At 48.0% G+C, this 14,811-nt stretch overlaps 1 protein-coding gene across 6 annotated transcripts in view; it reads right to left on the bottom strand.

Annotated features, from left to right (window-relative positions):
- Positions 1-12,999, bottom strand: part of FGF1 (fibroblast growth factor 1) — a 95,068-nt gene extending 82,069 nt beyond the window's left edge. For 2 of the 6 annotated variants that reach the window (XM_019663231.1, XM_019663202.1), the window contains exons 1-2: positions 12,597-12,885; positions 1,954-2,105 (exon numbers count right to left, since the gene is read on the bottom strand). The gene's annotated coding sequence lies outside the window, so the exon portion shown is untranslated. Of the gene's footprint in view, positions 1-1,953; positions 2,106-12,596 lie in introns of all 6 variants that reach the window. The other 4 variants (XM_019663206.1, XM_019663235.1, XM_019663224.1 and 1 more) reach the window with 4 other exon arrangements.
- Between the last annotated feature and the right edge of the window lie 1,812 nt (positions 13,000-14,811).

Consider the following 14,811-nt stretch of genomic DNA (forward strand, 5'->3'; position numbering starts at 1 on the left):
TGTTAGATGAGGCAGAATGGGCGTGCCTTCCACTCTGCAGGACCCCTCGCCCCTGGAAGCGAGCACAGCAGGGCTGGCAGCTCCATGATGCTGAGAGGTGTATTCCGGGTCCACAGAATGTCTGTCAGCAGCGTGTGCGAGCACACCCTCTGACCTGGGATAAGATGTGCCTTCACTAGGTGTAGATGGAGCTTTCGGATGTCCGTCCATCATCACCACTGAACATATGATCATCACGGTTGGTGCTACTGTAAACTCAAACCATATAACCAACTGAATGCTGCTTCCTTAAGTCCTCTGTGGAACCAGGCAAGCCACCTATGTGTCTGTGCACACCAGAGTTGAGAGGGCGGTTTACAAGAAACGCAGTGTTTTCTCCCTTAAGTTTTTATGTATTATCTTCACCTTTGATTAAGTACTTCATTCACAAGTCTATTGACTCCTACTAAAAAAGGCAGGGTCAAGAGGAGAAAGTCTCCCTGCCGTCTGCCAGCTGCCCATAGCAACCGATCTGGTATGTTGCCTTCACATATGCAATCTCTACAGGGGACTTTCCTCGGAAGTCATCAATGACCCACCCCATACAAAGAAAACAAAGGAAAAGGGAATTTGTGACTGTGAATCACAGTCTCCACCAAAATCCACACTCATTCACACAAATGGCCCCAGTTAACAGCTAGCCAGCCCTTTGCTGGACACCTCTCTGCAAAGGCAGGCCCATTGCTTTCCAACGCTTTGCCACCCTTGGGCGGGCTCATCCTCACACAGAGCCTCCCTCCCTCTGCCAGGTTGCTCGCATCCTCCCATCCTCCCACTGGTGTTTGCGGAGCGAAATCATAACCAGTCGAGTCCCTGTAGCAAATGAAAGGGAAAGTGCCGGTCACTGAAGCAGAAAGGGAGGCAGGGAGAGGGGGGTGGGTTTAAACAGCTAGAGAAAGCAGTGTTTGCATTCTGCCGAGGTGCCGAGGTGCCGAGGGAGCTCTTGGGCCTGAGAGGCGAGATAAGGTGGGTGCCTGCCCTCTTGGCTCTCTGAAAAATGGGTACTTGATTAAATGTCCGAAATTTTCACCCCAGTACCCGGAGGTCTGAAGTTTTCAAATGCCCTTGTCTGGAAGCCTTGCATACTTTTGCCATGTAGTATTGACGTGGGAGTGGCTTGGCATAAGTGCCCAAGAATGTGCCCAGTGGCTAGCCATCCCTGCTGTTTCTCTACTGGTGCCTATCTGGAGGGGCACTGACATGAGGATGTGATTTTCAAAGATCAGAAGGTCAGGGAGGAAGTAATCCAGGTGACCAGGGGGGGCCATCAGAATACCACCCTATCAAAACACACGCAGATAATTCTATGTTTCAGCCCAGCTTTTATATCAAAAGGTTGATAAAAATCTAAGGTACCCCCGCCCATGGATAGGCTTTGCGAGGCAGTTGAATTTCCAGGCTCCCCAAAAGGGTGAGTGTGACACAGCAGGATAATGCCAGCCAGACTCACTAAGACCACAGCTTTCCGCTTCTGCCAACAGCAAGGGCTGCATCCAGCACTTTAAGTAAATGAGAACATCCCGCCCCCTCCAGTCCTCACCGGCCTGGCAGCGGAGGAGGGGGGCGGATAATGATTATGGGGCCGCAGGCTGCAGGGTCTCTAACCTCCAGATGCTAGTTTTCCGTGCCTGTGCCATCAGCGGGCCCTTCCCCCAGAGCAGGCTGCACCACGGTTTCAACACAGCCAGAGAGGAGCTTCGGGGTGTTCACTTGCAGGCATGCTCATTCCAGTGGTATTTGCTTAAAACACCTTACTGCCTTAACCTCTCTCTTCCTCCTTTCTTTTCCATGTAGCCTGACACTTGCACGCGAGGACACACACACACACACACACACACACACACACACACACACACTCCCTCAGGTCTGGATAGAACCTGCTCTTATTCCTTAGAACAGAAACCCAATTCTTACCTGAAGAGCTTGCAGGCTGAGGACTGTGCCTCTCTCCCTCCGAGAGGAAAGGAAGTCCACTTGCTGTCCCCTGCTCTGTGTCTGACACTGTCACCGCGCTGCAGCTGCCTCCCTGGCAGCCTCAAGCTGGCTCTCTCTCCGTGACTGCGGCTCTGTGTGGGGAGAGGGGACGGGCTGTGGCATGCACATCAGGTTGCTGGTCCGCCTCCAGCCACCATGCCACAGAGCCGGCTACCGGTCCCGCAGGGCTATGTGAAAGGCAGGGAGGCAGGCTGGGGGCTGAACTGTCAGTCTCTAGGTCTCTCTCAGGCCTTGTTTATGAGCAGAGGGGACCTGCCTTTAAACAACCACCCACAGAGACGTACAGAGCGCTAAGTGCCCCCCACTCTGGACAGCTAGCAGCAGGCCCAGGAACACGGAGCTATTGGCCAGCGGCGAAGGGAAGCAGACACAGCAGACAGTGGCAGCAGCTCTCCTGGCTGTTATTTTAGCGTGGTTTGTCTTGGGGCAAATGGCTGAACCGAGTGGACTACTGGCCCGTCTGAGCAGAATCCTGTTTATTTTGAGGCCTTGGTCACCAGGGAAACAGCAGGTCGTGGCTCAGAGACACTTCTCTGGAATCAGAAGGCTGCTGGGTGAAAGGGAGTCCTTTTCTGTTCTGTCACCTGGCATCGCTGTACAGTGTGTAGGTGTGCGTATGCGTGTGTGTGTGTGTGTGTGTGTGTGTGTGTGTCTGTGTTTCTGTGTGTGTGTGTGTGTGTGTGTGTGTTTCTCTGACTGTATGTGTGTCTGTGTGTGTGTGTTTCTGTGTATCTGTGTGTGGTGCATGTGTGTGTCTATGTGTATGTGTGTGCATGTGTGTGTCTGTGTCTCTGTGTGTGTATGTCTGTGTGTGTCTGTGTCTGTGTATCTGTGTGTGTGTCTGTGCCATTCCCAGAGCCAAGTCTTGCAGAGGGCATTCTGCAAAGCCTCTCAAGGCCATGGCCGCCCAGGTTAGGGCTGGGGAGGGGCTGCATCCTCATCAGAGGTCAAGCCTGTCGCTGCTGCACTAGGTGCGTCCTCAGGTGAGCCCAGCTTCACATGTGGGGATTTCTTCAGAGGACAGCATCTTGATGCCACTGGCCAGGACAGGGAAGGAAGGAAGGAAGGAAGGAAGGGAGGGAAGAAGGGAGGGAGGGAGGAAAGAAGGAAGGAAGGAAGGAAGGAAGGAAGGAAGGAAGGAAGGAAGGAAGGAAGGAAAGAAGGAAGGAAGGAAGGAAGGTAGGTGCCTGTGCAAATAACTCTGGCTAGAAGGTGGGGACTGAAGCAGGACTGAAAGGATATGGACCAAATAGAAACATGATTAATAGTTTTGATGCAGAGTCCCCTCCTCGTTCCCTATGCAGGCATTTGAGCCTGGGAGAGATGTGAAAGTGTGTGTGTGTGTGTGTGTGTGTGTGTGTGTGTGTCTGTGTGTGTGTGTACGCGCGCACGCGCACGTGCATGCACATGAAAGCCTGCCCACCTGCTGATTCAGATAGAGAGGTACAGATTGACCTGTCGGAACTATTGGGTTGTCGGAAAAGTCATGAAGCATTTCTTCAATCAAAAATGTAGAAAAAATACATCATGACTTGTCTGACAACACAATAGAAATATGCTCTCTGGTTTCTCCTTGCTCCGGGAAGCTGGAGGTAGAAGCCTGTTCTCCACACTCACCATGGAGCACCCAGGGAGCCTTTTGTGAACCTTCTGCAGGGATGAGCCTGGGAGACGCTTGTCTCCTGTAACAGAGAACTAGAGGCAAACCATCACATAACTCTGACAATGGATGAGCAGCAGCTCTCCTCAAAGGGACCGGAAGGTACAGAAAAAGCTCGTTTCTCTAAACTTTATTAACTGGAACCTCCATGAACTGCCACTTCCACATAGTCAGGTACTGATAATTGGCTTTTAAAAACATAAGAATCTTCCTGAGCATCTGCACGATTCCAAAGGGCCTTCTGAATCATATTTAGGTAAAAAATATTTTGGACAATATGCTTCTCGATATTGGAGAATTATTATGCTGTAATCCAGTGTGCACGTGAACTCTTTTTAATTGCACAGAATGATAGATTTTAATGTTAGGAAACACCCTCGAGATCTGAGGACAGAGGCAGCTCAGAGCCTCATCCAGGTGCACCTCTAACACCCTGGAACCTGCCCACGCTGCGATGTTGACCATTCCTGGGCAACTCAGGTCCTCGGGGCTCCGGATTTCCTCCCTCCTCACGGAGATTAATGGGACGCTCCTAACCACATCTTCCCTGCAAGCTGACAGGATTATTGTGATGATGAAATAGTGCTAAAGTGTGTGGAAGCACCTTGAAAACGGGTAATATAAGTGTAGGTCATTATTTTAGTTTTATTTTCCCCTTACATCCAGTTGTGAAATGCCATGAAAAAAGACAAACAAACTACGCAGGTTTTAGGCAAATTGTAACCCCTACCTACTGATATAAACGTATTTCTTTACTACACATTGGCTGTTTGGAAATGTTGCTGTCCAAATACTGAGACATAATGACTGGTCAGTTCCTTATTTACTGTAATATAATTTGAATGAGGGTTCCACCTCAATGATGAAAGTCTTAAAAATTTCACTTGAACACCCCTCAGATTCCCTATTTATTTCACCCCCCATGTCAAGTATCTCGATGTATCTTTTTAAATGATACATGTTCAGATGTTTTGAGTCATGAAATAGGAAATGGTAATGCTTTTAGGCCTCACTATTATTTAGTGGGGGAAGGACTTGGAGGTTACCTAGTCGAAGTCCGGCCTCAGAATAATAGCTCCCGCTCTGGGCCAGGAAATAGTCTGTGGAAATAATAGCTCTCGAAGCCACGTAGTAAGCATCCACAGTATGTTAGATCCTATGCAGAGTTTGTAATAGAAACCACATCTTCCCTCAAAGTTCTTAGACCATTTTTAATGCTGTTTCTGCAGTGATTAAAACACAGGCGAGCCTACTAGCACTGCAGAGCGTGGGTCTGGGAAAGGAAGAAAATGACAGATTTGGAGGACCCACAGAAACCCGAGCAGAAGCCCGGTAGGTTTATCCACAGAGATGGGGCCTTGGCCGGAGTCATCCACGTATCAAGGTGGTGGTTGGTGCCGGAGGTGAGGCATTTCCTTCCACGTATAGGAGACTGACTCTCTCCTGAGCACTTCGGTGGTGGCTATTCTAGAAAGTGGCTCTCAACCTCCTTTATAAGAGCTTTATTTAGAAGGGCAATAAGAGTAGAACGTGGCGTTGCCATGGTTTTACTCATTCTGTGCTCAGTGCCTCTGAAAATCAGGACATAAAACTATCCCTTTTAAACTGCATCAATGTAAAAAAGGAATCAGAGCGTGACAGAATCAGCAGGGTTCAAAATGCTCCCCCCCAAAAAATACATTTTCTTTCTCTCCAGATATAGCTTGTATGTTATATCGAATCTTAAGACTGCCATTCAATATTTGCTTTAAAATCTCCCCTTCATTCATCCAGTTTTCATAAATGAGACAGTTATGGGAAATGCACACCAAACACACTGCATTTTCTTTCTTTCTAATCTCATTTGACCTTGAGGGGAAACAACAAATCCTAATCAGCTGACAGGAGAAATCAGATGCTGCGTGCCACTCTCTCCCTCCAGCAAAGGATTTCCTTCTGTTTATGCCCAATCATGCAATTAGAAGGAGGGCATGCTGGCCTCATGGTGAACCAGCTGCTAAGAGGACGGAGGGGAGCGATTGGACAAACAGGGCAAAGGGAAATGAAACAGACGTTCACAGAAAATTGTATTAGTTGCCCAAGGAGACCTCATAGCCCACAAATGTCACCAGAGCTGCAGGACAGAAATGGGGTCCAGTGGTTCTCAAGTGGGAAGGGGCTTTGCTCTGAGCCTGCTGTAACCCAAGAACGGGAGCTGGCCCCCCTTTGTCAGCCTGGATCTCCAGCAGGATACTGGAGGTCAGGGCAGATGCTTGGAAAGGGCCATTCCACGAGAGGTGGGCTTCCTCTCTGATATTGATCACCCATCACCTATTCTAGTCTATGTTTCCCTTGATCTCAAGGTTCCCATTTTTATTTAAAAATATTTCATCTTTAAAGCAAAGTAATGCTTTGTGCACATGATAAAAATGTAGACTGGGGCTGGCCGAGTAGCACATTGGTTAAGAGCTGGCTTGGGACGCCAGAGGGCCCCGGTTCGGATCCCACATATGAGGGCCAGTGACACTGCCCTCCACAGCTAAGATGCTGAACAACAGCTCAACCTGGAGCTGGGCTGCCGTGAGTCGCCGGCGACGGCGTGGGCTGCAGCCCCTGCTGCAGTGGGTTGCCAAAGGCTACCGTGTGTAGCCAACAGACAGCGTGAGCAGCCAGCAGCCGCTGTGAGCGACCGTCCAAAAGCTGGCAACTGATCTGCCTCGCCCGGGAAGAGCGCAATGATGGTGCCAACTTGGGCCAGTGAAGCAACGTCCTCCACAACTAGACTGAAGAACAAAAAGGACAGCAACTTTCCATTCCCCTTCCCCCAATTCCCCAGCGCTGTTCCCATCCCCCAATTCCCCAATAAAAATCTCTAAAAAAAAATGTACACTGTACAGAAAGGCATAAAATGACCCTCACTAACCCCCTCTCTTTAAAGATAACCACTATTAACTTTTATTCTGGGTCCTTTCAGGGGGAAAAAAATGTCTTTATATGCCTGAATGTGCATATGTTTAAAAACAATTTAGCTTGCGCAGTGTCCTGCATTATTGTTTGTTTGTTTTTCACTTAATAATAATTCTTTACACAATTGGTCTAGTCCAGGTGCCGGCAAACTTTTGAGATGGAAGAGCTAATCCTGTCCCTCACAACAATTGAAAAATTATTCGAGTGCCAGAAAATAAATGAAATCACCATTATGTGAATAATATCCTTTTAAAATTTTATAAATGAAACTGTGATAGTTTTATTTTCATTTTCAGTTTTATTTCAGAGCCACATGTATGTACCCAAAGAGCCACATGTGGCTTGCAGCGAGCTGCGGTTTGCTGACCCCCGATCTAGTCCATCCAAGCACCAATATTTTTTGCCTGGATTATCGTAATATCCTCTTAGCGGACTTCCCTGCTTCTACCCTTACTCCCTACGGTTTATTCCGGAGGGATCCCACTAAAAGGTAAACAAATCACGTCCCTATTTGCTCAAAACTGTCCGATGCCTTTCCTTTGCACTAGAACAAAAGCTAAGCTTGCTACCATCACCTGCCTCTCCAGACCCGTCCCCTACTCACTCCTTGCTCACTGTGCTCCAATCATACTGCTCCTTACACAGGCCAAGGATGGTCCTACCTCAGGGCCTTTGCACTTGCTGTTCCCTCTGCCTGAAGTATACGTATTTATTTTCTGCCCCTCAAGAAGTCTTTGCATGGCTGGCTCTTGTTTACCATCCTGGCCTCATTTTAGACCACCTCCTCCCTGACCACCTGCTATAAATCAGCCCCTCATCACTATCCTTACCATAGACCTGTTTCTTCATAGCTCTTAACTGCTATCTGAAAATGGTTGTTTTTCAGTTACTTGTTTGTTTGTTTTCTGCCTCCCCTACCACACACACACTGAAATGTCAACTCAATGAGGAGACAGGGATCTTATCTGTGTTTTCACCATTATAGTCCCAGTACCTAGACCAGTGGTTCGCAAAGTGGAATGTACATCAGAACCATCTGGAGGGTTTATTAAGATGCAGGTTGCTGGGCCCCACCCCCAGAGTGCCTAACTCAGTAGGTCATGGGTGGGCCTGGGAATCTGCATGTCTGACAAGTTCCCGGGTGATGCTGAGGCTGCTGGTCCAGGGCCTGCGCTTTGAAAACCACCAGTCTAGACAATGCCTGGCACACAGTGGGTGTTGTCTATATATGCATGAATCTGCACATAACGATCTGCCACCTTCCTTTGCAATGGCAGTTTTCATTCCACTTTTATATTTATGTATACTTATTGGACTGTAAGTCTCCTCAAATTCCATGTGACAGGAGGGCCCCATGTGTTGTCAGCTCCATTGATTTGCCAGCGGATTGTTAAAAACCTAAAATTTTACAGGCCCAAGGGGAGCCAGTGAGAGTCACATCTTGTTCCCTGTGTCAGTAAAATGTCAAACTGAAAGATGATGTGACTCTCACCTGACATGTGACAGAGAACTTTCCCCAGGTGTCATCACTCAGGCCTCCCCTGTGATTGTTTAACGACTGTCCTGTTGGCTCGGATTCTGCTTTGGTGCATTGGAATGTATACAACTAGCTTACCTGGACCCCAGGTGATGGACTATAGAGAACCCATCGGTTTCTCTGTGTCACAAAACCCCTTGAGAAACTGACATGCTCTATAACCCCATTCCCCGTGTACACACACACACACCCCACGCACATTTTTTTACATTTAATTTCAGGAAGTTACAAGATACACCAAGTCCATTTCAATCCCAAATTAGAAACTCCTGAACTAATCATCAACTAGCTGTTTGGCAAAACAAACAAAAAACAACTGGATCCACAGTTTGTTACCGACTTTCCCGAGGAATCAGTGTTTTAAATATAATGAGACAAACCTTAGAGGAAAACTTTGGAGAAAAGCATCAGAGGAAGTCACTAGTTAATACAATTTATGACCCTGGAATGGGAAATGCTTTGGAAGCATGATTGGAAACCCAGGAATGAAAATAGAATAGTGAGATTGATCCCATAAAAATTTAAATGATCTGTACAAAAAAGACGGAAAAAAAGATCTTCCTAGTTTAGACTCTGCAGAGAAATCTCTGGGTTCTATCTTTTCCATCTCTATTCTTTCCACTTGAATTGTCTGGTGGCCTGTGGCCAAGCTCAATGAGACAAGACATAAGCTCATCAGAGCAGGCAGAGTGAGATTCCCATCTTTCAGAGAAGCCCTGTCACAGGGTTAATTATTTCATCAGCCATGGTTGGGTTTTATTTTGTTTTTTCACAATTTTTTCGAGATACCAGACATATACCATGCAGTGCCCCCATTTAAAGTATAAAATTAAGTGATGTTTGTTATATTCACGAAGTTGTACAACCATTGCCACTATCTAATGTTAGGACATTTTTGTCATCCCCAAAAGAAACCCCATATGTATTAGCAATCATCCCTCACCTCCCCCTCTGGCCAGGCCTAGGCAACCACTATCTGCTGTCTGTCTTTGTAGAGTTGTCTGTTCTGGACATTTCATATAAATGGAATCATACAGTATGGGGTTGTTTCCCTTAAAAAACATAACGTCTCTGAGGTTCATCTGTGTTGTAGCATGTTTCAGAATGTCATTCCTTTTTATTGCCGAATAATATTTCATTGCCTGGGTAGGCCACATTTTATTTTTCCGCTCGTCAGTTATAAGGTCATTGAGTTGCTTCTTCTGTTTGACTCTCATGAATAGTGCTGCTGTGACCATTGGTATACAAGTTTTTGCGTGGACATGTTTTCATTTCTCTTGGGTCTAGCTGCGGTTTTTCTCTTCAAGATTACCCAAGGAATTTTACTTAGCCTGTCTAATTATTTTGGTTTTATTTATGTATTTTTTCTATCATAACCTCATGGAGAAGTGAGCATGCTTGGATCCTAAGGACCTCAGAGCTCCTCTCTTCCCAATCCGGGCCCTTCCTGGCTTCTGTGTGTTCTGGGACATGACCGATCTTGCTGTGCCTTGGCTGTGAGGGCACCCTGGCTCTGACCCTCTCACGGGGTATTGTGAGGCTTCATGGCATAAATCAAACAGGATCTGCTCTTGAGAAGATGCCACCCATATGCATAGGTTAGTGTGTGTCACAGAAACCAGGGACCCTCAGGCCAAGGGCTTCCCCAGCACTGCAGGTGACTGTGTCACCCAAGAGGCCCAGGGCTGGATACAGAGGCACAGAGGGTATCAGAAATAGTGACCATTTTCTCAAGAGTTTGGCTTCCTTTGGGATCAGAATTTGATGGCTTTCCAAATTGCGCAAGCCACCTTCTGAGAGATGCCCACTGCCTGGTCAGCCCGGTCAGGGCGCAGGAAAAAGGTCGGGGCCATGCCTAACCATGGAGCAGAGGGGCAAGCTTCAATTCTAAATCCCACCCTTCAGCTACTGTTTCCCCAAAGATCACTGTACCCTCATTTAATCAAAAAGCACCTTGCTCTCTACAGACCCCCAGAGGTACCGCCTTTTGTGAAATCCCTGTGCCCTGACCTTGTTGGGGTAGGGGAGTGAGTGACCCCTTGCCTCTGTGTACGAGCTAATCAGTTTAATAAGGAGCCCCCTGTAGAGGCACTGGGAGCCCAGGTGGCAGAAGAGGGGTTCAAATATCTGAGCTTCCTCGTGTTCGCTGACCGATCACCTGCACCTCTTGCTCTTTAAAATCAGGCAGCAGGAAGCTCTGCTGATAAGTATGTAGACGATGAACGGAACAGGAACTGAGATGGCAGACATGCCTGGGTTCTAACTCCTATGTCGCCACTTACTAGCTGTATGATCTAGGACAAGTCACTCAGTCCTCTGAGACTCAGTTTTCCCATCTGTTAAAGGGAGATAATAGCCATATTTGCCTCGTAGGGTCATTGCGAGGATTACCTGAGATGATGCCTGTGGGGGCTCCAGTGTACTTCAGTACTCAATCAGTGTTTGCTATGGTTATGATATTATTTTAAAAATCAGAATTAAGGACCTCAAGTAATCTAGCCATCCTCTCTAAGCTGTTTAGGGAGGCTGGTTTTCTATTGCTCAATTAATTGGAAGCACTTAACTGGGCACCACAGAGAGGGCAGAGGATGAAACATAATTTTCCCCCAGGAATGTAAAATCCAAGGTGGGAGAGGAACCAAGACATGTGAAGCTCTGAAAGAATGGGTAAACAGTGAGCTCTACACTGGGAGTTAATGCCACCCAGGTTCAGAGAGGGAGACAGCATCAGAAAAGGCTGGATGAGCCAGATAAAGCCTCAGAGGGTGACTTGTGAAAGGCAAGATGGATTCACATCAGCAGAGCAGAGGGAGACAGAGGTGAAGGGGAGAACCATGTGAGCACAGGCAGGCTGGGGGCCCAGTGAGTCTGGGCATGGGGGGTGGTCTGGGGACAGAGCCAGAGACAAGCCTTCTGTGTCTTTCCCGGTATCACGGATCTCTAGAAATGACATGCTATGGGGTCTTTCAGTTACCTGTTCTACTAATAATTATCCTTACTATGTGACCGTCTGTCACTAATTCATTTGTGTGGACTATAGAGGGAGAAAGAGGGGGAGTTAGGTCAGAGGAGCTCTGACTCAATCTAGACCATGGCAGAGAGACAACTCAGTGGCAGCCATTGACCTTTGCCACCCTGCACCCAGCCCGCTTCTCCTACAACTATCATCTTGATCGTCTTTGGGGACCCAGCCCTTCATTGCTTTCAGTCCATACGGTTTTTGGATGGGGGTGACCACCCCTATGGCATGGATGGGCACCATACCCCCACTTGTTCAGTGAAATGTGACCCTGTGACTCTAGCTAGAACTGTGTTGGGGTGGCTGTCCCAGGAAGATGTCAGCCTGGAGCTGCTGGGAGCCATCTTGCCACCACAACAGATGAGCCTTCTTAGGAATAGAATGACCCAGGGATGCAAAGCTAAGAAATGGGGGAAAGACAAATTCAAGAGATCACCATCTGGGCAGCTGGATCTCACCATAGTGAAGCCCTGGCCTTGTCAATCACAGGAGGGAAAAAATGTCCTTTTTTTGTGTATGTCCTTTCAAACTGGTTTTCATTCCATTGTGACTAAAAGAATCCTAACTTATCTAAGTAGTTGTCTTGTTCCCACCAGCATTTTATTGACCTATCCTAAGCATAGATATTTGTAGCCCGTAGCAGACGGGTGCTGAGTGTCGTGGAATAATGGTACGTGTGTGCAAGTGGTGGAGACCTCTCTACATGTCCCTGAACAGGCACAGGTACATGTCATGTGCTTGGGAGTGCAGAGACAGTAGAAGGGGAAACCACGACTGCAAAATACGTTTCTCTTCTTTTTTCCTTGACTCTGCTTACAGAGCAATTCTCCCCAAACCCTTGATTTTTATTCCTTTTGTTCTGATCCAAAGAAAGGAGTGCTTGGATCTGTTAAGTATATTTTTCAGGGCTCTAGGAAGCCAGGGAGAGGTAGGGAAGGGGCTGAGGGGAAAGGAAGCTGTGCATATCCCATTTCTGTTTTTCCCTTTTGCCCAATTACAAAGAGATCAGCTGGCATCCTTTTATTTCCTATTTCATGCAGGGCTTTTAAAAACTCAGCATTAACTCTACTGTAATGGGATTTGTCTAATGATTTCCTGCAAAACATCTTCTTGGATCTCAGCAAAGATAATTCACTTGGTAGGAATCACTTCCTGCTTCCCCACTGAGAACTAGACCTACCTCGCTCTTGCTGGCAGCAAATGGACCTCCGAATGAGAGAGGGAGCACAGGAATATTTTACTGTAGCATCCGTCACATAGACTCAAGCCTGCCCCAAACTGCTATCAGGGAGGAGGAGAGGAAGAAGGGGGTGGGGAGAGCGTTTATGCTGAGCACAAGGCTGAAACCGGGCAGAAAGGCCAGAACAATATGGGCCCCTTGGAAAAATGGATGCACTCACCTCTTTGCTGTGGCTCTGGGTTACTTTCTTTCAGGGGTGACGGCAGCTGCAACAGCCTACAGCGTCCACCCTGTCCTACCAGGATGGCTGCACACAGGCGGCTGCAGGAGGGAGGGAGTTCCCATTCTCCATCAAGAGGGAGTGTCCTTCAACAGGAGGAGGCGATGCCCTTATATCCCTGGAGTCGAGGCTGTTGGATGCTCTTGTCCTCTCTCTCCTGCTCCCTCTCTGGTGTGAATGGAGCTCCAGGGAGCCCCAAGAGAAGGGCTGAGTGCCAACCACACGCCACACCTACCTTGATACAGGTTGTTTTCCCAGCCTTGGGGAGCCTGGGGAGGAGGCAGTGGCCTGGTTGTGAGGCCACCCTCTGCCAGTGCAGCTGATCCTGGTGTAACCCATGGAAAGTCCAAGGACAAACACTTGCGTATTTATTTCTCCCTCTCCCATGTGATCTTATTTTTGGACTGGACAAAAAGCTATTTGGGGGCTGGACAGCGGCCAGGTGAAAGGATAGTTATCTCGTCCAAGTTGTCTCCATGCCTCCCTGAACCCTGTTCTTCCCGGGTACCGGCAGATGAGTGGGGGTCTTGTCCTGAGCCTTACTTTTAATATACCCAAGCAATCAGTCCACATTACTAACTTTATTTCAGATAGCTCATCCCCACTCTTCGAGGTTTCACAGAGGATAAATGTAATAAACAAAGTCACTGCTTTCATGTCTGAGGCTGGTGGAAACATCATAGAGTCCATATACATATGGCCGTCATGTGCACACTATTTTAGGCACACAGACCCTTTATCAACACTGGGGTGGGACCCCCAGCCCTGGAAGGCAAAATATCAAGGAGCTAGGGCCTCACCTTGAATCACACTCATTCTGCCTTTCTCATCTGGCTGTCTCTGCTTCTAACTCCTAGGCTTGTAGAACTTAAAACATTTAAATATCTTGACTTTTTCCACCTCTGATTCTTCCTCTTCAGACTTGAATGGAAAGTTTTGAGACACTCCTGCCTGACAAAATGCCAATTCAGTATCATCGTCTTTGCCATCGTCCCTTTTACGGATTGAGCTCTTGCTAAACGCCCTTCGAATGCTGAGCACATGTCCTGCATTGTCTCACTTACCCTCACAGCAGCCCTGTAAGGTCATCTTGGGCCCATCTGACAGCCAGGAAGGCAGAGGCTGGGAAAGGTAACCTTGCTGAGGAGAGGTTTCCTAGCCCCCATCTGTCTGGGTCCAGAGCAGCAGCCCTCAGCCCCTTTGCTCACTGTCATCTGAGGCTATAAATGATTGAGATTTCACTGTTGCTTTCATTTCAGAAGAGGAAAAACAAAAATCTTATGGTGGATTCAGACCAAGGGCTTCAATCCTCACGTCCTTTCCCCAAATACAGTTCTTGAAGTGGAGAAAGAATGAATGGGGTTTTCATCTGTGTCCAGTCCCAGGTGGTGATTCTAGATACAGGATGGTGAGTCCCTGGCCTACGCTCTCCCTGGAGCCCGTTTCCTATGAATAATTCACTGTGCAAACACACACACCAGAAGGGACTGGGCTTGGCCTCCCAGGCTGAGCGCCCTACTGTATCCAAGGAGAATTGCCCTTTCTCTCAGCTACCCTGAGGTTGAAAGCCAGCGGCGGAGCCCAATGGCTTGTCCAACACTGCCCTCTGCAGGCCCCCAGGCTGCATCACCCCCAGCATGGTTGTCGAGACCTTCCAAGGGGCACACCAAAGGTTAGTTTTAGAGAATCTTTTTCCAGGTTCTCAATTTCTATAGGTAGTCTTTCCTCAAACTGGTTTATCTGAGAACATGTCTGGGTTCATAATAATCCTTCCCTTACTAGAAAGCATAGCCCTCACTTCACAAATCTTACTAAGGTGCCATTGCACCAAAGGTCAACATCTCCACGTCCAGGTCCCCAAACTGGAAGCTTCCTTTAATAATTAATTAAGGAATGTTTTTTTTAAAGATTTTTATTGGGGAATTGGGGGGATGGGAACAGTGCTGGGGAATTGGGGGAAGGGGAACAGACAAGTTGCTGTCGTTTTGTTCTTCAGTCTAGTTGTGGAGGACGTTGCTTCACTGGCCCAAGTTGGCACCATCATTGCGCTCTTCCTGGGCGAGGCAGATCAGTCGCCGGCTTCTGGACGATCGCTCACTGCGGCTGCTGGCCGCTCACGCTGGCTGCTGGCTACACACGGTAGCCCATGGCAACC

This window comes from Hipposideros armiger, unplaced genomic scaffold, assembly GCF_001890085.2.
Source record: "Hipposideros armiger isolate ML-2016 unplaced genomic scaffold, ASM189008v1 scaffold_11, whole genome shotgun sequence".
NCBI lineage: Eukaryota > Metazoa > Chordata > Mammalia > Chiroptera > Hipposideridae > Hipposideros > Hipposideros armiger.